The sequence below is a fragment of the Hevea brasiliensis genome, chromosome 6 (assembly GCF_030052815.1).
Source record: "Hevea brasiliensis isolate MT/VB/25A 57/8 chromosome 6, ASM3005281v1, whole genome shotgun sequence".
NCBI classification, from domain to species: domain Eukaryota; kingdom Viridiplantae; phylum Streptophyta; class Magnoliopsida; order Malpighiales; family Euphorbiaceae; genus Hevea; species Hevea brasiliensis.
Genome location: NC_079498.1, coordinates 91,131,377 through 91,156,598, shown reverse-complemented (window position 1 = coordinate 91,156,598; position 25,222 = coordinate 91,131,377).

The following is a 25,222-nucleotide window of genomic DNA, read 5'->3' as shown; positions in this document are numbered from 1 at the left end:
TATCATGAAAACCCCAGAAAAGAATCAAAAACCAGATCGAAAAATTGAACCAGGGTTCCGGGAGCAATTTAGTGCTACTGGTAAAACGGATCAAACTAGCAATGGGCAATTCAGTCAATTCACCCTTAGAGGTGACTCATGGCCTAAATGTCCATTAATATGTTGAAAATTAAATTTATGAAAATTAGATTTAAAGTGAAGAGGTTATGGAAAGAAAAGAAAAGAAAATTGAAATAAAAGTTTTATGGCATCATCATGCTTACTTAAGCATGATACAATTAATAATTTTAATTTCTAATTTCTTTAATTATGGGATAATAACAAATAAAAGAGACAAAATTTAAAAGAAAAAAAATTGGCTTCCTTCAACATTGTTGTCGTCCCCTCTCTCTCCACTTTTGTCTCACTTTTATTTCTTTCCTCCATTAAAGCACTTTGAAGGTTTTCTAACCCTAAAATTCAACTATAAATTTAGTAGTTTTCTTAGTTAAACTTTGTGTTTGGATATTGGTAAGAAGATTGGAGCAAGAAAGCAAAAACTTAAAGAAAGAAGAAGTTGGAAAATTCTCAATTTAAGGTAAGTTAGTTTTAAGCTCTCTCTCTCTCTACATATTATTAACTTAGGAAATTATGAAAATTTTTCATGAAATGCAAGTAGTGAATTTCGGTCACCTTGAGCATGACTAGGGTTTTGTGGGACTTGTTTATGTTAAAGGTGTTAGCAAGCTTGATTTAGTAAATAGATGTTATAGGTATGTTTAAATTGGCATGAATTAAGCAATTGCATGAATTAGGATTCTTGACCAATAAGAAATTTGGGTGAAAATTTAGGTTAAATTTGGATTACGTACCCTGCCCCTATACAGAATTGATCATATGAACAGTACTTGTTCAAATTGTCATAACTTGGAGTAGGAAGGTCCAAATGACTTGAATTTTATACCAATGGAAAGCTGAGACATGGTATTACAACTTTCATGAAGAACACAAGCTCAAAATCTAACCATAACTAAGTCAAATTGCCACCCAAATTTGGTATCTCAAACCTGCCAAAACCAAAATGGTACCCAGAATTCTGGGTTTGAACCAATCTGGCCAGCCACATTAGAAATAGCATAACTTGAGTTACAAAACTCCAAATGGAGTGATTCAAAAAAGGAATTAAAGCTAAGACATTAAGGAACAACTTTGATGAAGGAAAGTTGGCCAAATTCCCACTGTAGAAAGACCAATGGAACAGTACAAACAAGTGAACCAAAACTGAATTTTTAAAGTTTCACTTAGGAAGATTAGAAATTCAAGTGGCAAACAATGCCAACATAATTGTGACCCAAAATGTAGTATGAGGGTGCAATTAGAATTAACAAACCTATTTAGTATGAAAAAGTCAATATTTTGACCAATTGGTCTAATGAATAGTAACCATCAACATACCACATACAAAGAGCTCAAAACTTAGAGGAAAATTATAAGAGATATTTAGTATGCATATAATTAGTGTTGAATTAATTATGGGAAATGGTTTAGATGAGTATTGAGAGGTTTGTAATTTTGTATTTCAGTAGAAGAAGAGACCAGAAAAGATAAGAAAAAAGTGAGTCAAGGTCTAGAGGCGACTCATACGAGATTTGTGCACAATAAATTTTGATTTATTGTTTTCTACTTGAAAACTTGTTAGATGTGCATTGTGAACTATTTGTATTAATTATGGGTTTCAAGAAATGTTGTGTTGCCTAATTGTGAATTGAAATTCGAAATGAAAATTTGCTTAATGTTTGAATAACTTGATTTTGAATTGGTTTTGGATTCACACTTCGCATGACAGTATCATTGTATTTCTCGTTTATTTATAGGGTTGAGATTGACTATTTTCCTCCCTCTCTGGCTTGCCAGTTGAGGTTGAGATTGGATGAGTACTCATATAGCTAGCTAGCCACCTCCCTCATTGATTTCGATTAGTGGGGTTGAGATTGCTTTATCGTGGTGTACAATACGGCATTGATCGAAAATTTTGTGTAATGACCTAAGTTGTGTATGGATTGGCAACACTGTGATTTATAAATTATTTTGACAAAATTGTAATATAAAAGTTGACTTCAATCTCATGAATTATAATTGTGAAATAGTTTAAATATGTGCTTATTGATATATGTTTTGATATTCAACATCTTTAAATTTTTATTGTGCACCACTGAGTAAAAGTTACTCAGCGATAGCTTTTATTTGTTGTTGCAGATAATGGAAAAGACAGAGCAGCAGAGTGAGCTGCGTTAGTGATAGAAGAACACTTTTTTTTTAGGTCATTTTTACGGGTATAATATTTTATACCCTTGTAATTTCTGTTGATATAAATTATGTTCATATGTATTTATGGAATAAATTGAGCAGTTGTACTGAAAAGCTTGTAATAATATTATTTGTGGTTTTCTTTTTGTAAACTGAGACTTGTATATGTAAATTAAATTAAATGCCATGATGATGAGTTTTATTGAACTGTGTTGAGATTTTGTTGAAATGAGAAATGTTGGAGTTGGGTTTGAGAAAAATATATTGGAAGTGCTTTCTTTTTAAGTTTTGAAGAACTGTTTTCTCAAATTACAGCCGGCACTCCACTGAAATTTTTATAAAATTTGTGAAAAATCATAATTACCAAAATTATTTATGACATAAGCTCCAACTAAAGGCTTTTAAATAATGCTTTAACATTACTTTACAATTTTAAAATGAATTGAATTTGTTTAAAATCCCTTGTAGTGTAATTAATGAGTTATCGGTATGTGAAGTTCGATAATTTTTTAGGTATACTACGGGATCATATTGCGCCCTACGGAGGGGCAAGGTGTGACATATTTTAGTGGTATCAGAGCTATATTTTGAATGAATTTTGAACTATGTATTTGAATTATTTACTTGATTAGTACAACTACTCAATGTCATTTATTGATACATATGATGCATTTACATCATGAATATGAACTAATGGAGATAATCCTCCTTGTGTTTGTTGTCAGGGAATAGATAATCTCTTTGAATTGAAATGGAAAAAGGGGATCATTCGGTTGAACAGTCTGTTGAGGCTGAGGCACAGGAAGAAGCCCCAGTTCTCCAGAATGTGAGTGGGTCAGCCACTCCAGCTCCTCCAATGCCGCAATTTCCTGCTCAGTTTGCTGAGCAGATAGCTGTATTGTTTCAGCAAATGGCTAAAAACATGCCCACCCAAGGCCCAATTCAAACCCCAGTGGCACAAACACAGCCTCCAGCCAGGGAGTATGACAAACTAATGAAATTTGGGGCGATAGAATTTAAGGGTACTGTGGATCCACTAGAGGCAGAGCAATGGATTGAAAGAATGGAATGGGTATTCAAGAAGTTACATTGCACAGAAGAACTGAAATTTGAGTATTCAATTTCTTTACTGCAAAGGGATTCTTATGAATGGTGGAAAACCATCCCCCATAACTTAGTTGAGCCTCCAATCCTCACATGGTCAGATTTTCTGAGTGAGTTTCAGCAAAAATGGGTTCGCGACACTTATGTGGACATGAAACTATAGGAATTTTTTGGGTTGAAACAATGAGATAGATTTGTGGCCAAATATGAAAGAGATTTCTCCAGACTAAGCCACTATGCTGGAAGCTTGCTCGCTACTACCAGAGATCAATGTAAACGCTTTGAAGCTAGGTTAAGTCCCAGTATGAGAATGCAAGTAGTGGGGTTCCGACACCAGAATTTCTCTGAGTTAATCTCACAAGCCCTGGAATTAGAGAGGATTGAAAAGGAAGGAACAGTTAAAAAGGGTACCGAAGAGAAAGAGAAAAGTGAAAAGGCTACTGATCAAACTCCTAATAGTGGATCAAGAAAGAGGAAGTACTTTGGGGGATCCAGTTCACGCAAGTCGGGTAGAGGCAGATCTTCTAGACAAAGACCACCCCGATCTGGTCAACAAACCCAGCAGACACCTAGAGGTGCACTATCGGTCCGTCTATGTGAGACATGAGGCATAATACACAGTGGAGTATGCTATAGAGCCACAGGAGCATGTTTTAACTGTGGAGGGACCAATCATTTTGCTAAGGATTGTACAAGTGCATGCCGTTCTGGACTATCTGCAACATCTGAGGGATCAGCCCAAGCTTTTACCCTGAGGAGTTCTCCATTAGTTAGTAGAGGTAGGGGTAGTACACCTGAGAGTCTGAGTACAGTTAATCAGCCAGAACCCAGTGGTGCACTAGCCAGAATGTATACAATGCGACAGAGAGAGGAGGCTGAGACATTGGATTTTTAGCTGGTACTTTTTCTATCATTGACCAAGATGCATATGTATTATTTGATCCTAGCTCCACACATTCGTATATCAGTGTTAGTGTTATCTGTTCTACTACTACCCCGTGTGTAAAAATGGACTTTGATGTGCTATTAACTAGTCCATTGGGCCAGGAGATCAGAGTAAATAGGGTGTATAAGGATTGTCCTTTGGTGATCCAAGGACATACTTTTCTGTCTGATTTGATAGAAATGCCCTTTAGATATTATGATATTATCTTGGGCATGGTTTGGTTATCTAGGCATCACGCCATGATTGACTGTAGACTGAAGGCAGTCACTTTTGATCTCCCTCAGTATGATAATGTGGTAATACATGGGAAGAGGCAGTTGTTGCCATCAAACCTTATTTCTGCTACACTTGCTAGAAAAATGATTAGAAAGGGGTGTGAAGCTTACTTAGCTCATGTGATAGACACCCAAGTAGAGAGTTCCACAGTGAGGGATATTCCTATAGTATGCGACTTTCCGGATGTGTTTCCTAAAGAATTGTCAGGGTTACCTCCAGAAAGGGAAGTACAGTTTGAAATAGATGTTATGCCTAGTGTGGACCCAATCTCCATTACTCCATACAGAATAGCACCTGCTGAACTAAAGGAGTTAAAGGTGCAGTTGCAAGAGTTGCTTGATAAGGGCTTCATTCACCCTAGTGTGTCAACTTAGGGAGCGCCAGTGTTATTTGTTAAAAGGAAAGATGGCACTCTCCATTTGTGTATCGACTACCGGCAGTTGAATAAGGTGACAATAAAGAACATATATCTGTTGCCCTGCATAGATGATTTATTTGATCAATTGAATGGTGCAGCTATGTTTTCTAAAATTGACTTGAGATGATGCTATTATCAGTTGAGGGTGCAAGAGCAGAGTATTCCAAAAACTGCTTTTGGAACTCGATATGGCCACTATGAGTTCCTTATTATGCCATTCGGGTTAACCAATGCTCCAACTACATTTATGGACCTGATGAACACTATCTTCAGGCCATACCTTGATCAATTTGTGATTGTGTTTATTGATGACATCTTGGTATATTCAAGAAATGTAGAAGAGCATGATAAGCACATGAGAATTGTGCTACAGACTTTAAGAGAGAAACAGTTATATGCTAAATTATCAAAATATGAATTTTGGCTGAAAGAGATTTCTTTCTTGGGGCATATTGTGTCAACTCAAGGCATTAAGATGGATCCCAGTAAGATTGAAGCTATCCTTAATTGGAAGCCGCCCAGGAATGTTACAGAAGTTCACAGTTTTCTGGGTTTAGCTGGATACTACCGCTGTTTCGTTAAGGGGTTTTCTATGTTAGCATCTCCACTAACCAAATTGCCTCGGAAGGATGTGAAATTTCAGTGGACTGATAAATGTCAGCAGATTTTTGATGAATTGAAAAGACGTTTGACTGAAGCTCCAGTCCTTACTTTACTTACACCGGGTAAAGAATACACTATTTACAGTGATGCTTCTCACAATGGGCTAGGCTCTATACTGATGCAAGACCGAAATGTCGTTGATTATGCATCACGTCAGCTAAAACCACATGAGAGAAACTATCCTACTCATGACTTGGAGCTTGCTGCCATATTATTTGCTCTAAAGATCTGGAGACACTATCTGTATGGAGAAAAGTGTTACATGTATACAGATCACAAGAGCCTGAAGTATTTGAGCACTCAAAAAGAGCTGAATTTGAGGCAGAGAAGGCGGTTAGAGTTGATTAAAGATTATGACTGCCTAATAGACTACCAGCCCTAGAAAGCAAATGTGGTAGCTGATGCCTTGAGCCGTAAAACTATGGCAAGTTTGAAGATTTCTCCTTTATCTATGGTACACGAGTTAAAAGCACTGCATGCTAGTTTGGAGATTAATGATGAGGGACAAATGGTAGCTACATGGCATGTACAGCCAGTGTTGATTGATCAAATTAAAATGACAAGCCAGAATGATGAAAAATATAAGAAATTAATGGATGAAGCTCGGGATGGCAATAAGCCTGGATTTTCAATAAATAATGATGGCCTATTACTGCACCAGGGTAAAATGTGTGTTCCTAATGATGTAGAATTGTGACAATTCATTACGAGTCTCCCGAAGCACATGAGTCTCCTTTTGCTATGCACCCTTGTGGGACCAAGATGTATAGAACCTTGAAAGAGCATTATTGGTGGAATGGGATAAAGAAAGTGATAGCAGAGTTTGTATCCAAATGCTTAACTTGTCAGGAAGTAAAGGCAGAGCACCAAGTGCCAGCAGGGTTATTACACCCATTGCCAGTACCTGAGTGGAAATGGGAAAGAATAACAATGGACTTTGTGATGGGACTTCTGAGAACACAGAAGAATCATGATGTAGTTTGGACCATAGTAGATAGATTAACCAAGTTTGCTCACTTTCTGCCAGTAAGGATGGACAACAGTCTAGACAGATTGGCTAAATTGTATATTGATGAGATTGTGAGACTCCATGGGGTACTAGTATCTATTGTGTCAGATAAAGATCCTAAGTTCACTTTTAGATTCTAGGGTAGTTTGCAAAGAGCCTTAAGAACTAGATTGAACTTTAGTATGGCATTCCATCCATAGATAAATGGCCAGTCTGAGAGAGTGATTCAGATATTGGAGGATATGCTGCGGGCTAGTGTGATTGAATTTAAAGGTAGTTGGGACACACACCTATCTTTGGTTGAGTTTGCTTACAACAACAGTTACCAATCAAGCATCGAGATGCCTCCATATGAAGCCTTGTATGGCAGGAAGTGCAGAACTCCTCTGTGTTGGGATGAAGTAGGTGAAAGGAGGCTAATAGGCCCAAAGATTGTTCAGCAGACAGAGGAGAAGATTAAGCTTATCAGAGATCGACTCAAGGCTGCGTCAGACCAATAGAAGTCCTATATTGATTCGAAGAGAAGAGATATTGAGTATTCTATGGGTGACAAGGTATTCCTCAAAATTTTCCCTTGGAAGAAGATTATGAGATTTGGCAGAAAGGGAAAACTGAGTCCTCACTTTATTGGACCATATGTGTAACACCCCTATATGCATAATCTGGTATATTTCACTGTTCCGATGATCGGTGTCGGTCCGAACAATTAAGGGGATTAGAATCACATCTAAGACACCTAGATAAGCCTTGAATACAAATAATTAGTAATTACCAAATAGTTAAGTATAAATAAGAAAAACAGAACATAAAAGGTTAAATGAGCCGGGAGTTACAGCGATGGGTGACCTTTCCAGGAAGTGACTGCAAAGGCCATCGTAACCCTAATTCTGAACCAGAAAATGTGACGCCGCGGTCCCAAGGACTATTGCGAACCTAGTGGAAAAGAGAAAATCACAGAAAAGAGCTGATAAGTAGGTCAAATAATTAGGTCAGGGATCCGAAAGAAATATTAAATTACTTGCAAACCGGGTCAAACCGGCGAGGGGCAAATTGGTCAATTCACATCATAATAATTTTTAATTGTTTAAAAATTTGACCAAGTCAAAAATGAGATAAATAACAAAATAAAAGAAAAAAAAATGGGTCTTCTTTTTCATTTCCTTGCCGTCCACCCTCTCCTCACTTTCTCTTTCTAATTTTCCTCCATGGAAGCTTGATTTTCAAGCTCTCTAAACCCCCAAATTAGCCATAAATCCCCCAAATTCTCCACTAAAACCTTGTTATTACAAGTAGACAAGAAGATTTAAGAAGGAATTGGGAAGGATAGTGGAGAGATTTGAAGATTGGGAATTCAAACTAAAGGTTAGTGAATATTCTCTTAAATTTCTATTTCAATTCATGTTGATATAGTTAAAATAATTTGGAAATTGAAAGAAAAAGGAAACAAATTCATGTACATCTACACTTACATAAAATTTGGCCAGCCTAGTCCCTTAGGATTTTGATGTTGTTTATGTAAATTAAACATGTAATTAGTCTTAATTAAGTATGTAGAAGTAAATTATACACTTTAATTTCATTAATTGAAGGAATTGTGTAAATTAGGGTTCTTGAGTGTAGAAATTGGGGGAAAAATTGGAGGAAATGATTAAGTGATACAAATGACCTTAATTGAGGTTAGAAATGGTCACTTGGCACCAATTGTGATGTGTTTGAATTGTAGAAACTTAATGCGATTCGGATTGGTTACGGTTCCTAATCTGGCAGTTTGACCTAGGTCCCTTTGAGGGGACCAAAACTAAAATTTTACCAACCCAATTTGTATGAGGCCAATTGGAAATGAAAATAGACACATAATGACATATTTTTCATTTAGAAACCATGCCTAGAAAATGACATTAACATAGTGAACAATTAGGTCAAATCTGGGTAATATGCACTGCCACTATACCAAAATGACTAAATGAACAGTGTTTGTTTCTTTGGCCATAACTTGGGCTAGATAAGTCCAAATGACATGATTTTTGTGGCATTGGAAAGGTATGACATAGCACTACAACTTTTATGAAGAACACCAACCCAAATTCTGATCATAACCTAGTCATTTTTCCATCCAAAATTAGTTGTCCAAAACTACCAGAACCTAAACAAGTCCAGAAATTCTGGGTAACACTAATCCGGCCAGCCTAATTCAAATGGCCATATCTTGGGCTACAAAAGTCTAAATGGAGTGATTCAAAAAGGAAATTAAAGATAAGAAAATAAGGAACAACTTTGATGAAGAACACTTAGCCAAATTTCCACAGCAACTTGACCAATGGAACAGTGCAATACAGGGCACAAAAACTAAAAAATTGAAATTATCCTTAGAAGACTTAGAAATTGAAGGGGCAACCAAAACCAACAAATTAGGTAACCAAATGTGGTATGTGGATGTAATTGAAATTCACATACCTATTAAGCAAGAAAAAGTCAACATTTTGACTTAAATAGTGCCATGAATAGTAACTCCAAAATGTAAATTTTAAAGAACGTTACTTTAAGCATATTAGGGCTAGAATTAAGGAAATGTGGATTTATTTATTGGAATTTTTATAAGTTATGATACTGAAACACTATAAATTGTGTATTTCAGTTGAAAAGGCTACTGAGAAAGAAAAGGAAATATCGAGTCAAGGCCAAGAGGCGACTCGTATAAGGTTTGTTCACAACATGGACTTTTTCTGTAAATTTTCTTTGGCAAATTATTTTGAATGAATAAATTGTGACTTATTTGTATTGGAAATTGTGATTTAATGGAACAATATGCTTTTGACCTAAATTGTTTGAAAATTTAGTGCTATGTGATGAATTGCAAATAAATATTTAGAAAATTGTTAAAATAGTTTTAAAATCATAGTGTCATGACCATATATATGAATGCCTCACTAGCATGACTAGTGGGAGGAAATAGTTTTGAATTCCCTCTCTCGCTGAAGTGTTGAGGTGTATACCAGTAGAGGAAGAAATTTGAATGGGTACCCATAATTTGAGCTAGCTAGCCTTGGTATGCCTTATAAGCCTCTGGCTATTGAGATGAACACTATATTGATCGCATGATATGACTGTGTATTTTTATAAAGTTTGTTTTGTGACTTCTGAAACGAAAATGCTTTGATTAAAATTTAAAATTGTGTTTTGCATCTATTTACTGACTTCATCATTATAATTGGATATTTCTGATTTAATTATGCATAAAGGAGTATTTTTAGTATGTTGTGCACCACTGAGTCATTGTACTCAGTGATGGCTTTTTATTACTGTCGCAGGTAAAGAGACTAGTAAAGTAGCCGAGTGAGCTGCTGAGGATCATAGTACTACCGTTGAATCTTTTATCGGGTATTAAATTATACCCTTATTGTACATCTTTATTTTGATATAAATGACTGTATATACATTGTAAATTGGTCTTGAGCAGTTTGTACAGACATTATAATAATATTATTTTTAGATTTTCTGCTGTAAATTTATACTTATGAATGTAAATTTTTTTTTCTTTAATGGAATGTGAATGAAATTATTTAGCATTATTTTTGAAGATATTTGAGTTGAAAATTGATTTGAATTGTGGAGTTTGGGAAAAATTGTGATGAATTGAGCTATGATGGTGGTTGATTTTAGTGAATTGCATAAATTGGAATTGTTTTCTACAGGTGAAAATTTTTGGTTTTTCTCAATTACAGCCGGTACTCTGCCGAAATTTTTACAAATTTTGCAGAAAAATAAAAATGGACCAAAAATTTACATAACTTTTAAACTTCAATTAAATGTTTTTAATGCCTGCTAGAAATGCTCACCACTTTCAAAAAGTAAGAAAATTATTTTAAAATCCCTTGTAGTGTATTTAATGGGTTATCGGTAGACGGAGTCGGTAATTCATTAGATATACTACGGGATCATGTTATGCGTTACAGAGGGGTAAGGTGTGATAATATGAGGTCCTAGAGAGAGTGGGTCCTTTGGCATATAGATTAGCACTACCTTCAGAGTTAGAAAAGATACATAATATTTTTCATGTATCTATGTTAAGAAGGTACAGATCAGACCCCTCTCATGTGCTACCTGTTGAAGAGATTGAGATGAATCCAAACCTCACTTATGAGGAAGAGCCTATTGAGATTCTGGCATATAAGGTGAAACAGCTGAGGAACAAGCAGATTCCACTGGTGAAAGTGCTGTGGAACCATCATTCAGGCTAGGAAGCTACTTGAGAGCACTAGGAGGATATAAGAAGACAGCTCCCACAGCTGTTCAGAGACTAACACCGGATAAAATTTTGAGATGAAATTTATTTGAAGGGGGGGGAGAATTGGAACACCCCTACATGCATAGTCTTATTCATTTTACTATTTCGGTGATTGGTGTCTGTTCGGATAAACCAAAGACATAGAACCATAATTAAGTCATTTAGAAAAACAAAGGATAAATGGTTAAATGAGCTAAGGTCACATCAATGGGTAACCTAATCGGGAAGTGACTACGAGGTTAGTCAAAACTCTAATTTCGTATAACACCTTGTGACACCGCAGGCCTAGGAATTATTACAAAGTTAAGGGTATTATGAAAACCCTAGAAAAGAATCAAAAATCAGATCGAAAAATTGAACCAGGGTTCCGAGAGCAATCTAGTGTTACTAGTAAAACGGATCAGACTGGTAAGGGGAAATTCGGTCAATTCACCCTTAGAGGTGACTCATGGCCTAAATGTCCATTAATATGTTGAAAATTAAATTTATGAAAATTAGATTTAAAGTAAAGAGGTTATGGAAAGAAAAGAAAAGAAAATTGAAATAAAAGTTTTATGGCATCATCATGCTTACTTAAGCATGATACAATTAATAATTTTAATTTCTAATTTCCTTAATTATGGGATACTAACAAATAAAAGAGACAAAATTTAAAAGAAAAAAAAAATTGGCTTCCTTCAACATTGTTGCTGTCCCCTCTCTCTCCACTTCTCTCTCAGTTTTATTTCTTTCCTCCATTAAAGCACTTTTAAGCTTTTCTAACCCTAAAATTCAACCATAAATTTAGTAGTTTTCTTAGTTAAACTTTATGTTTGGATATTGGTAAGAAGATTGGAGCAATAAAGGAAAAACTTGAAGAAAGTAGAAGTTGGAAAGTTCTCAATTTAAGGTAAGTTAGTTTTAAGCTCTCTCTCTCTCTCTACATATTGTTGAAATTTTAGTTAAAGAGGTAGAATAACTTAGGAAATTATGAAAATTTTTCATGAAATGCAAGTAGTGAATTTCGGTCACCTTGAGCATGACTAGGGTTTTATGGGACTTGTTGATGTTAAAGGTGTTAACAAGCTTGATTTAGTAAATAGATGTTATAGGTATGTTTAAATTGGCATGAATTAAGCAATTGCATGAATTAGGGTTCTTGACCAATGAGAAATTTGGGTGAAAAATTAGGTTAAATTCGAATTAGGTATCCTACCCCTATATAAAATTAAACATATGAACAGTACTTGTTCAAATGGTCATAACTTAGTGTAAGAAGGTCCAAATAACTTGAATTTTATATGGAAAGTTGAGACATAGTATTACAACTTTCATGAAGAACACAAACTCAAAATCTAACCATAACTAAGTCAAATTGCCACCCAAAGTTGGTACCTCAAACCTGCCAGAACCAAAATGGTACCCAGAATTCTAGGTTTGAACCAATCCGACCAGTCACCTTAGAAATAGCATAACTTGAGCTATAAAACTCCAAATGGAGTAATTCAAAAAAGGAATTAAAGCTAAGACATTAAGGAATAACTTTGATGAAGTAAAGTTGGCCAAATTTCCACTATAGAAAGACCAATGGAATAGTACAATCAAGTTATCCAAAACTGAATTTTTGAAGTTTCACTTAGGAAGATTAGAAATTCAATTGGCAAACAATGCCAACATAATTGTGACCCAAAATGTGGTATGAGAGTACAATTAGAATTAACAAACCTATTTAGTATGAAAAAAGTCAATATTTTGACCAGTTGGTCTAATGAATAGTAACCATCAACATACCACATACAAAGAGCTCAAAACTTAGGGGAAAATTATAAGAGAAATTTAGTATGCATATAATTAGTGTTGAATTAATTGTGGGAAATGGTTTAGATGAGTATTGAGACGTTTCTAATTTTGTATTTCAGTAGAAGAAGAGACCATAAAGGATAAGGAAAAAGTGATTCAAGGCCTAGAGGTGACTCATACGAGGTTTGTGCACAATAAATTTTGATTTATTATTTTCTACTTGAAAACTTATTAGATGTGCATTGTGAACTATTTGTATTAATTATGGGTTTCGAGAAATGTTGTGTTGCCTAATTGTGAATTGAAATTCGAAATGAAAATTTGCTTAATGTTTGAATGAAATGTTTGAATAACTTGATTTTGAATTGGTTTTGGATTCACACTTAGCATGACAGTATCATTGTATTCCTCCTCCATTTATGGGGTTGAGATAGACTATTTTCCTCCCTCTCTGGCTTGCCAGTTGAGGTTGAGATCGGATGAGTACTCATATAGCTAGCTAGCCACCTCCCTCATTGATTTCGATTAGTGGGGTTGAGATTACTTTATCGTGGTGTATAACACGGTATTGATCAGAAATTTTGTGTTATGACTTAAGTTGTGTATGGATTGGCAACGCTGTAATTTATAAATTATTTTAACAAAATGCTATTATAAAAGTTGACTTCAATCTCATGAATTATAATTGTGAAATAGTTTAAATATGTGCTTATTGACATATGTTTTGATATTCAACATCTTTAAATTTTTATTATGCACTACTGAGTAAAAGTTACTCAGCGATAACTTTTATTTGCTATCGCAGAAAAGGGAAAAGACAAAGCAGCAGAGTGAGCTGCGTTAATAATAGAAGAACACTATTTTTGAGGTCCTTTTATGGGTATAATATTGTATACCCTTGTAATTTCTGTTGATGTAAATTATGTTCATATGTATTTATGGAATAAATTGAGCAGTTGTACTGAAAAGCTTGTAATAATATTATTTGTGATTTTCTTTTTGTAAACTGAGACTTGTATATGTAAATTAAATTAAATGCCATGATGATGAGTTTTGTTGAATTGTATTGAGATTTTGTTGAAATGAGAAATGTTGGAGTTGGGTTTGAGAAAAATACATTGGAAGCGCTTTCTTTTCAGGTTTTGAAGAACTGTTTTCTCAAATTAAAGTCAGCACTCTACCGAAATTTTTATAAAATTTACAGAAAATCATAATTATCAAAATATTTGTTTATGACATAAACTCCAACTAAAGGCCTTTAAATAATGCTTTAACATTACTTTACAATTTTAAAATGAATTGAATTTGTTTAAAATCCCTTATAGTGTATTTAATGAGTTATCAGTAGGTAAAGTTCGGTAATTCATTAGGTATGCTACGGGATCATGTTGCGCCTTTACGGAGGGGTAAGGTGTGACAAGGAGAATGCTTCAGATCAATGCATCTTTCAGAAGGTGAGTGGGAGCCATTTCATTATTCTAGTGTTATATGTTGATAACATTATTCTTGCCAGTAATTGTTAGTAGTATGCCCTAGAGTATATCATTTAGTATGTATCTTGTACATCTTTTATTAATAAAAGGCATTTTCACTTTTTCGTTTACATAATATATTTATGTGTAATAGAAAAAGTCCATTGATATTTTGTTAGAAATTCTATTCTTAAGTTGTTAAGAATATGAGTGACAGTATTTCTAGCATAAAGTATCATAAATAGGTTCACAATCGAGGATACTTCACAATAAGGATATGACTTATCCAGTAAGATTGTATTCATGTTTGTTCCCAAGTTATTTATATGAGATATAAATAAGATGGAATGGTGAGTCTCAGACCATATGATAAACATGATAGGCACTTATATATGATAAGTAGGTCGAACCAGTGACATTTATGACAAGCACATGGAGTTTACTCTTATCAATGTATTGTCATAAATCATATCAGTGCATATAATCTTTAGACCTGAGATAGCACAGTTACCTTGTATATAGGTAGTTTGAGTTTGATATTGCTTTCATACTTGTACTGTGTATGGGTATATGGGCATGTGTTGGCTCCTACTAGTTATATATGGAGGTAGGTGTTGATCAAGATGGAATCTGTTCCTCTAAGTAAATAGGGATAAAATCCTAAGTTCATTTAATTGTTCTTGATGTTTCAAGTTCCTGGCTAGGACAGATAGATTTATTCAGAAAAGAGTTTCTGATGAGAAAATCTTTTTAATCAAGAACTGGAATTAAAAGAGAACATAATATTCATAGTAAATGGGATTTGACGTAAACCATGACTCCAGCTTGAGTTGGGATTTTGTAACAAAGAGATTCTAGTGCATGGTAACATATGATTATAGGTTCATTTAAAGTAAACCTTATTACTAATTGGGTGGCCATGGCATGCTATGCTAGGTGTTAACCATGGTCTATAAGGTGCATAAAATGATTTAGAGAAATCATTTATGGTAAAAAAAAAGTTCCGATGATATTAAGAGTTGATATCATGTCTCATTGCCAATTAGTGATGAGCCTAGTAAGTCACGCACATACACAAGTAATCGCCAAATTAAATATGATTTAATTAATTAATTAAAGAGTTTAATTGATTAATTAAATAGGTTTTGTTTGCAATCTCCCTAGCATGGCTTGAAACCAAATCTAGGTTATTGGATGTATAGTATAAGTTAAATTTATATTTAAAGTGTTTAAATATGAATTTAATTAATGAGAAATTAATTAATAGAGATTAATTAATTAATTTATGTTTGATATAAATTGATTAGAAGAAGAGAAATAATTATTTTGGGTTGAGAACTCAAAATTAAGACACAGGGGCATTTTGGCCATTTTACAGAGTGACATGTGGCACTACACATAAACTTGCCAAATGTCTTTTAATTATGTAAGATAATTAAAATTAAGATTAAATATAGGTTTGACACTTGGCATAATGTGATTGGGTTAATTAAACCTAGAACCAATCAGAGGGTGACATGTGGCAAGGGTTTAAGTGGTGACCTAGCTATATAAGTGTTGTTATGAAAAGAAAACAATACAACTAGCAGGTGATATCTTTGGTGCTGCCACCCAAGAAGCTCTCCCTTCTTTTCATCTTCTTCTCTCATGTATTCCAAGAGATTATGTAACACCCCTATTTGTATAGCCTGGTATATTTCACTATTCCGGTGACCGGAGTCGGTCCGGACAATTAAGGGGATTAGAACCACACTTAAGACAACTAGATAAGCCATAAACACAAATAATTAGTAATTGTCAATTAGTTAAGTATAAATAAGAAAAACAGAACATAAGAAGTTAAACAAGCCGAGAGTCACAGCGATGGGTGACCTTCTCGGGAAAGACTGCGAAGTAGATTTAAACTCAAATTTCGAATCGTAAAATGTGACGCCGCAGTCCTTAGAACCATTACAAACACAGTGGAAAAGAGAAAATCATGAAAAAGAATTGTTAAGTCAGTCAAATAATTAGGTCAGGGAGCTGGAAGAAATATTGAATTATTTGCAAACCGGGTCGAACCGGCGAGGGGCAATTTGGTCAATTGACCCCGAGAGCTGACTCCTGACCTAACTGTCCAATAAAATCGGAAAAAAAAAATTTCAGAATCAAGAATTAAATTAAAGAACTAAAGAAAAATAAATGAAAAAAAAAAGAAGAAAAAGAAAAAGTTGAAAAAGGTTAATTACATCATGCCTGACATCATGCATGATGCAATAAATCTAACAATTAAAAAAAATGAAAATTTAGGATAATGATTTAAAATACATAAAAGAAAAGAAAATAAAATAAAATTCCTATTTTTCCTTCTCCTTTATCGTCCCTTCTTTTCTCTCTCATCTCTCTCATCTCTTTCTTGTTTCCTCCATTGAAGCTTAATTTAAAGCTTCACAAACCCTAAAATTCTCCATTAAATCCCCTACTTTCCTTAAAGAAAACAAGTAATTGAGCCTTGAAAAGAAGATTGAGGAAAGAAAAATTTAAGAAGAAGGTGGAAAAATTGAAAAGGGAGAAGCTACATAAAGAGTTTAGTTCAAATCATCTAATCTCTCCTCATATTCATGCATATATACTTAGATTAACTTAGGAAATTGAGAAAAATGAAATAAAATCAAGTATGTTAGAACCCTAATGAAATTCAGCTGCCATGGTGGTAGTGTGAATTGATGTGTTTTGGTTTGATAAAATATGTATACAAGTTCAATTAAGTGTGTAGAGAATGTTTAGATACCTTAATTGCATGAATTGAGCTAAGCATGAAAATTAGGGTTTGGCACCTAGGGTTTAGAAGACAAAAATGTGAGAATGCGTTAAATGGTGTGTTGGACTTGGTTTGAGATGAAAAATGGTCATTTGTGACCAAATGAAGTGTGTTGGAAGTGTTGGAATTGAGATTAAATTCGGATTGAATGTGGTCATGTTGCAGGCAGCAAGACCAAGGTCCCTTTGAGGGACAAAACTGAAAATTTACAAGTCTAATTGGTATGCGACTAATTGGGAATGAAAATAGACACCAAATGACACAATTTTCATTTAGGAAGCATGCCTAAAAAGTGACCATAACCTAGTGAATAAATTGACCAAATCTAGAAATTCTTAGTCTGCCCTGTACAAACTGACCAAATGGCCATAACTTGAGCTAGGCAGGTCTAAATGACCTGAAATTTTACCAGTGGACAGATGAGATATAGACCTAAAACTTTCATGCAGAACACAAACCGAAATTATGCCATTAACCAAGTCATTTGGCTACCCAAAGTTGGTGACCTAAAACTGCTAGAACCAAAATTTGCCCCAAAAATCTGGGTTAAGTCCAATCCGGCAGCTATGGTTCAAATGGCTATAACTTGAGTTATAAAACTCCAATTGGAGTGATTCAAAAAGGAGAATAAACTTAAGACAATAGGAAACATTTTCTATGAAGGAAGTTTTGCTAAATTTTAACAGTAAAATGACCAATGGAATAGTGCAACTTAAGACACCAAAACTGAAAATTTACAAATTTGCCTAAAAGACTTAGAATTTGAGTGAACAACCAAAACCAACAAATTTAGTGACCAAAATGTGGTATGTGGGTGAAGTTGGAATTCCCATACCTATTAAGCCTTAGAAAGTCAACAATTTAACTTAAATAGTATAGTGAATAGTAACCCCAAAACACAAAATTTAAAGAACGTCAAGTTTAGCACATTAGAGCTAGGTAAAAATGAATTTAAATTTATTTTTGGATTTATGCTAAGTTATGGTACTGAAACACTGTAAAACTGTGTGTTTCAGTGGAAAAGAACACTGGGAAGGAACCCGAGGATCAAGTCAAAGCCAAGAGGCGACTCGCTTAAGGTTTGTGCACAACGTATAATTTCTCTAAATTATTTTTTGCATATTATTTTGAATAATTTGAAATAGTGAATTGATTTAAATTGTTGAAAGTTAATTGTGTATATTTGAAATGACAATGTTTAGCAAATTGTTAAGATAAGTTTTGAAACCACAGTGTCATGACCATATATTTGAACACCTCACTAGCATGACTAGTGGGGGTAATCAGTTTTGAATTTTGATTCCTTCTCTGGCTGAAGTGTTGAGTTGTGTACCAGTAGAAGAAGAAATTGAATGGATATCCATATATTTGAGCTAGCTAGCCTTGTGAAGTGACTTCTCCTTAGCCTCTGGCTATTGAGATTATATTTGTTTCGAATGGCATGATATAACTGTGGGTTTTATGAAATGTAATTTGATACTTCGAAATGAACTTGTTTGGATTAAAATCTCATAATTCATGTTTTGTATTTAATTCTCATATTTAGTCCAATTTTTAAATAATTGTGATTTAAATTTTGCATAAAGATTATTTTCGTATGTTGTGCACCACTGAGTCCTAGTACTCAGTGATGGCTGTTATTACTATCGCAGATTTAGAGACTAGAGGAGCAGCAGAGTGAGCTACTGAGGATTGTGGAGTGACTTACCTTGAAGTTATATCGGGTATAAGTTATACCCCGACTGTAAATATTTATTTTGATGATTGTAATGTACGTAATTGTATGGACATGTAAAATTGGTCTTGAGCAGCTTGTACAAAGTTTGTAATAAAATTTAGTTTGAATTTCTTTTAATGTAAATTTTTAGCATGATGTATATATAGATTGTTTGTCTTTAATGAAATATGAATGGAAATATTTTATTTTAATTTGAACGAAATTGATAGATATTATTTTGATGATTACTGAATTTTTGAAAATTGAGAAATGAGGATTATTGAATTTTGAAACTTGAGAAATTGGTTGAGATTGATTGTGGAGTTGTTAGAATTGATTGTGAATTGAAGAAGTTGTTGAAAAAACTTATTGGAAGTGTTTTTTTACAGGTATTTGAAGAACTATTTTCTCAAAATACAGACGAAACTCTGCCAAAATTTTTATAAAATTTACGAAAAAATAAAATGGGCCAAAAACTTTAACTAGTTTTCAACTTTGAATAAATGATTTTAATACCTATTAGAAAATGCTCACCACTTATAAAAAGTAAGAAAATTGTTTTAAAATCCCTTGTAGGATACTTAATGAGTTATTGGTAGGTGAAGTACGATAGTTCATTAGGTATTCTACGGGATCATGTTATGCCTTACAGAGGGGTAAGGTGTGACATGTTTTAGTGGTATCAGAGCAAAATTTTTGAAGTATGTTTTAACATGAGAATTTGTGTCTTTCCTTGTTAAGTACAACTGCTCAATATCCATATTTGTTACATACAGTACATTACATCATAAATATGAACTAACAGAGGGAAATCTCCTTATGTTATTTGTTCGGGAGATACCCTAATTTCAGACTAAAATGAAAGAAGGGGATCGCTCAGTCGAGCAATCTGTTGAAGCTGAGGCAAAAGAGGAAGCCCCAGCTTTACAGAATGTCAGTCGATCAGTAGCACCAGCCCCATAAATGCCGCAGTTTCCTACACAATTTGAACAGCAGATGGCTGCGATGTTTCAATAAATAGCTGGGAGTATGCCTACTCAAGGTCCACCCCAGACACCTGTGGCACAACCACTGCCTCCAGCCAGACAATATGATAAGTTATTGAAGTATGGAGCTACTGAATTTAAGGGTACAGTGGACCCTTTAGAGGCAGAGCAATGGCTTGAAAGGATAGATAGAGTGTTTAAGAAGCTGCACTGCCAAGATGAACTGAAGTTTGAATATTCTGTGTCGCTACTGTAAGGGGATGCATATGATTGGTGGAAGACCATCCCCCACAGCTTGGGTAAACCACCAGCACTGACTTGGGATGACTTCATCAGAGAATTCAGACAGAAATACATCCCAGATGCATATGTTGATCAGAAATTGCAAGAATTTTTTGAGTTTGAAACAAGGGAACCGATCAGTGGCAGAGTATGAGAGGGAGTTCTCCCGCTTAAGTCATTATGCTGGGAATCTCCTTTCTACCAGCAAGGCAAGATGCAAGAGATTTGAGACTGGTTTGAAGCCCAGTTTGAGGATGTAACTAGTGGAATTCAGACATAGCAACTTCTCAGAGCTCATCTCTCAGACACTTGAGCTAGAAAGGATTGAATCAGGAGCAACACCTGTAAAAGAAAAATCAGAAAAAGTTAAAAAATCAGAGAAAGACAAAGGAGAAAAATCAGTTGAACTGAGTTGTGGTGGTATTCTAGGAAGAGAAAGAAATTTGGTGGACCTAGCAGAGGTCGAGGTGGAAGGTTTGGAAGGGGCCGATTCTCTGGACAGAAACCCCCTAGGTCTGGTCAGCAGTCGAGCAAGGCTTCATATCCTGCCCGCCCCTGTGAGACTTGTGGCAAGATTCATGGGGAAGAATGCTATTGGGCCACTGGAGCCTGCTTTAACTATGGAGGCAGGGGCCATTTACCAAAAGACTGCACTAGTGCTCCTAAATATGGTCCAGCTCTTATGACTGCAAAAGGATCTATTCAGAGTCCTGCTTCCAAAAGTTCACAATTAGTTGGCAGAGGAAGAGGCAGAGGTAGAGGCACTACTTCTGGCAGTCAGGGCATTGTTGGTTAGTCAGCACAAGGAAATGCGTCAGCTAGAGTCTACACAATGAGACAATGAGAAGAGGCTGAGACTTCTGATGTGGTAGCCGGTATATTCTCTATCTCTGATCAAGAAGAATTTGTGTTGTTTGATCCAAATTCAATCCATTCATATGTTAGTGCTAGCATAGTCAGTACACTTGCTATTCCATGTGTCCAAATGGGTTTTGAAGTGCTAGTAACTAGTCCGTTAGGACAAGAGGTTCGGGTCAATAGAATCAATAGAGACTGTCCTTTGGTTATCCAAGGACATGTTTTCCTGTCAGATTTGATTGAAATGCCCTTCAAAGATTATGATATTATCTTGGGCATGGATTGGTTAGCCAGGCATCACGCCATGATTGGTATGAGATCAAGATCACTTTTGGTCTCCCTCTGTACGGTGATGTGATAATACATGGGGAGAGACATTTACTGCCATCAAATATCATTTCAGCTGCACTAGCCAGAAAAATGATCAGAAAGGGGCGTGAAGCATACTTAGCACATGTAATAGACACCCAAGTGGGGAGTCCAGCACTAAGGGACATCCCTACTGTATGTGACTTTTCGGATGTGTTTCCTAATGAATTACCAGGATTACCTCCAGAAAGAGAGGTGCAGTTTGAGATTGATGTTATGCCTGGTATGGACCCAATTTCCATAATGCCATATAGAATGACACCTGCAAAATTGAAAGAGCTGAAAGTGCAGTTGTAAGAATTGCTTGACAAGGGCTTTATCCGCCCTAGTGTGTCACCTTGGGGAGCGCCAGTGTTGTTTGTTAAGAAGAATGATGGCACTCTCCGCTTATGTATTGATTATCGGCAGTTGAATAAGGTGACAATAAAGAATAGATATCCATTGCCTTGCATTGATGACTTATTTGATCAGTTGAGGGGTGCAGCTGTGTTCTCCAAAATTGACCTGAGATCAAGTTATTATTAGCTGAAAGTACAAGAGCAGAATATTCTTAAAACTGCCTTCAGAACCTGCTATGGCCATTATGAGTTCTTGATTATGCCATTCGGTTTAACTAATGCTCCGGATGCTTTTATGGATCTGATGAATACTATCTTCAGACCATACCTCGATCAGTTTGTTGTGGTATTCATAGATGATATATTGGTCTATTCGAGGAGTGTAGAAGAGCATGATAGACATCTGCAGATTGTACTGCAAACTTTGAGGGAGAAACAGTTATACGCCAAATTGTCGAAGTGTGAATTTTGGCTGAAGGAAATATCTTTCTTGGAGCATGTAGTATCAGAAGAGGGCATCAAGGTAGATCCAAGTAAGATTGAAGCTGTCCTTAATTGGAGGCTACCCAGAAATATCACAGAGATTCGCAGTTTTCTGGGTTTAGCTGGATACTACCGTCGGTTTGTGAAGGGATTCTCCACGTTGGCATCTCCATTGACTAAGCTACTTCGAAAAGATGTGAAATTTCAGTGGACGGATAAATGCCAATAGAGTTTTGATGAATTAAAGAAATGTTTAACTGAAGCTCCAGTCCTGACTTTACCTACTCCGGGTAAAGAATATACAGTATATAGTGATGCTTCTCACAATGGGTTAGGCTGTGTATTGATGCAAGATCGAAATATCATTGCCTATGCATCACGCCAGCTGAAACCGCATGAGAGGAATTATCCGACACATGACTTGGAGCTTGCAACTATAGTGTTTGCTCTGAAGATCTGGAGATACTATTTGTATGGGGAGAAGTACTACATCTACACAGATCATAAGAGTTTGGAGTATTTGGGCACTCAGAAGGAGTTGAATTTGATACAGAGGAGATGGTTAGAATTGATAAAAGACTATGATTGTCTGATAGACTATCAGCTAAGAAAAGCTAATATTGTGGCTAACGCCTTAAGTCGCAAGACTATGGCAAGTCTACGGGTTACTCCTTTGTCTATGGTACATGAGTTGAGATCATTACATGCCAGCTTAGAGATTAATGATGACGGGCAGACAGCAGTTGCATGGCATGTACAGCCAGTGTTGATTGATCAGAACGGAATGGCTGCTCAGAATGACAAAAGGTATCAAAAGCAATTGGAAGAAGTCTGGCAGGGCAAGAAACCAGAATTCTCAATAAGAGATGATGGTCTACTGCTACACCAGGGCAGAATGTGTGTTCCTAATGATGTTGATTTGAGGCAGATCATTTTGAAGGAAGCACATGAGTCTCCTTTTGCCGTGCACCCTAGTGGCACAAAAATGTATAGAGGGCTAAAGGAGCATTACTGGTGGATGGGTATGAAAAGAGATGTGGCAAAGTTTATTTCTAAATGCCTAACTTGTCAGCAAGTGAAGGCAGAGCATCAAGTACCCGCTAGGTTATTACATCCACTACCAATACCGAAATGGAAATGGGAGAGAATAACGATGGATTTTGTGATGGGACTTCCGAGGACACAAAAGAGTCATGATGCAGTTTGGGTCATTTTTGACAGAATGACTAAGTTTGCTCATTTCTGCCAGTCCGGATGGACTATAGTTTAGAAAGATTGGCTAAGTTGCACATTGATGAGATTGTGAGACTGCATGGAGTGCTAGTATCCATTGTATCAGACAGAAATCCTAGGTTCACTTCTAGATTCTGGGGTAGTCTTCAGAGAGCCCTAGGAACTAGATTGAACTTCAGTACTGCATTTCACCCACAGACAGATGGCCAATCTGAGAGGGTAATTCAGATCTTGGAGGACATGCTACGGGCTTATGTGATTGAGTTTGAGGGCAGTTGGGATACACACTTGCCTTTGATTGAGTTTGCTTACAACAACAGCTATCAATCAAGCATTGGGATGCCTCCATATGAAGCTTTGTATGGCAAAAAATGTAGAACCCCATTGGGTTGGGATGACGTGGGTGAAAGAAAAATGATTGGACCCGAAATTATTCAGCAAACTGAGGAGAAGATCAGGGTGATCAGAGATCGACTTAAGACTGCATCAGACCGTCAGAAGTCCTACATTGATCTAAAGAGAAGGGATATTGAGTATGCAATGGGTGAGAAAGTATTCCTCAAGGTTTCTCCTTGGAAGAGAATTATGAGATTCGGCAGAAATGGGAAACTAAGTCCTCGTTTCATTGGGCCATATGAGGTTCTGGAAAGAGTGGGTCCTTTGGTATATCGTTTGGCACTACCCCCAGAGTTGGAGAAGATACATAACGTCCTCCATGTGTCTATGTTGAGGAGGTATCGATCAGACCCATCTCATGTACTACCAGTAGAAGAAATTGAAGTGAATCCAGACCTCGCATATGAGGAAGAACCCATGGAGATTCGGGATTATGAGGTGAAGCAGCTACGGAACAAGCAAATACCGTTAGTGAAAGTGCTGTGGAACCATCATTCGGGCCAGGAGGCTACTTGGGAACGAGAGGAGGACATGAGGAGACAGCACCCACAACTGTTCAGAGATTAACATCAGGTAAAATTTCGGGACGAAATTTATTTAAGGGGGAGAGAATTGTAGCACCCCTATTTGTATAGCCTGGTATATTTCACTGTTCTGGTGATCGGAGTTGATCCAGACAATTAAGGGGATTAGAACCACACTTAAGACAACTAGATAAGCCATAAACACAAATAATTAATAATTGTCAATTAGTTAAGTATAAATAAGAAAAATAGAATATAAGAACTTAAACAAGCCGAGATTCACAGTGATAGGTGACCTTCTCGGGAAGGACTGCGAAGTCGATTTGAACTCAAATTTCGAACAGTAAAATGTGACGCTGCAGTCCTTAGGACCATTACAAACACAGTGGAAAAGAGAAAATCACGAAAAAGAATTGTTAAGTTAGTCAAATAATTAGGTCAGGGAGTCGGAAGAAATATTGAATTATTTGAAAATCGGGTCGAACTGGCGAGAGGCAATTTGGTCAATTGACCTCGAGAGCTGACTCCTGACCTAACTGTCCAATAAAATCGGAGAAAAGAAAATTTCAGGATCAAGAATTAAATTAAAGAACTAAAGAAAAATAAATGAAAAAAAAAAAGAAGAAAAAGAAAAAGTTGAAAAAGGTTAATTACATCATGCATGATGCAATAAACCTAACAATTAAAAAAAATGAAAATTTAGGATAATGATTTAAAATACATAAAAGAAAAGAAAAGAAAAGAAAATTCCTATTTTTCCTTCTCCTTTGCCGTCCCTTCTTTTCTCTCTCATCTCTCTCATCTCTTTCTTGTTTCCTCCATTGAAGCTTAATTTAAAAGTTCACAAACCCTAAAAATCTCCATTAAATCCCCTACTTTCCTTAAAGAAAATAAGTAATTGAGCCTTGAAAAGAAGATTGAAGAAAGAAAAATTTAAGAAGAAGGTGGAAAAATTGAAAAGGGAAAAGCTACATAAAAAGGTTAGTTCAAATCATCTA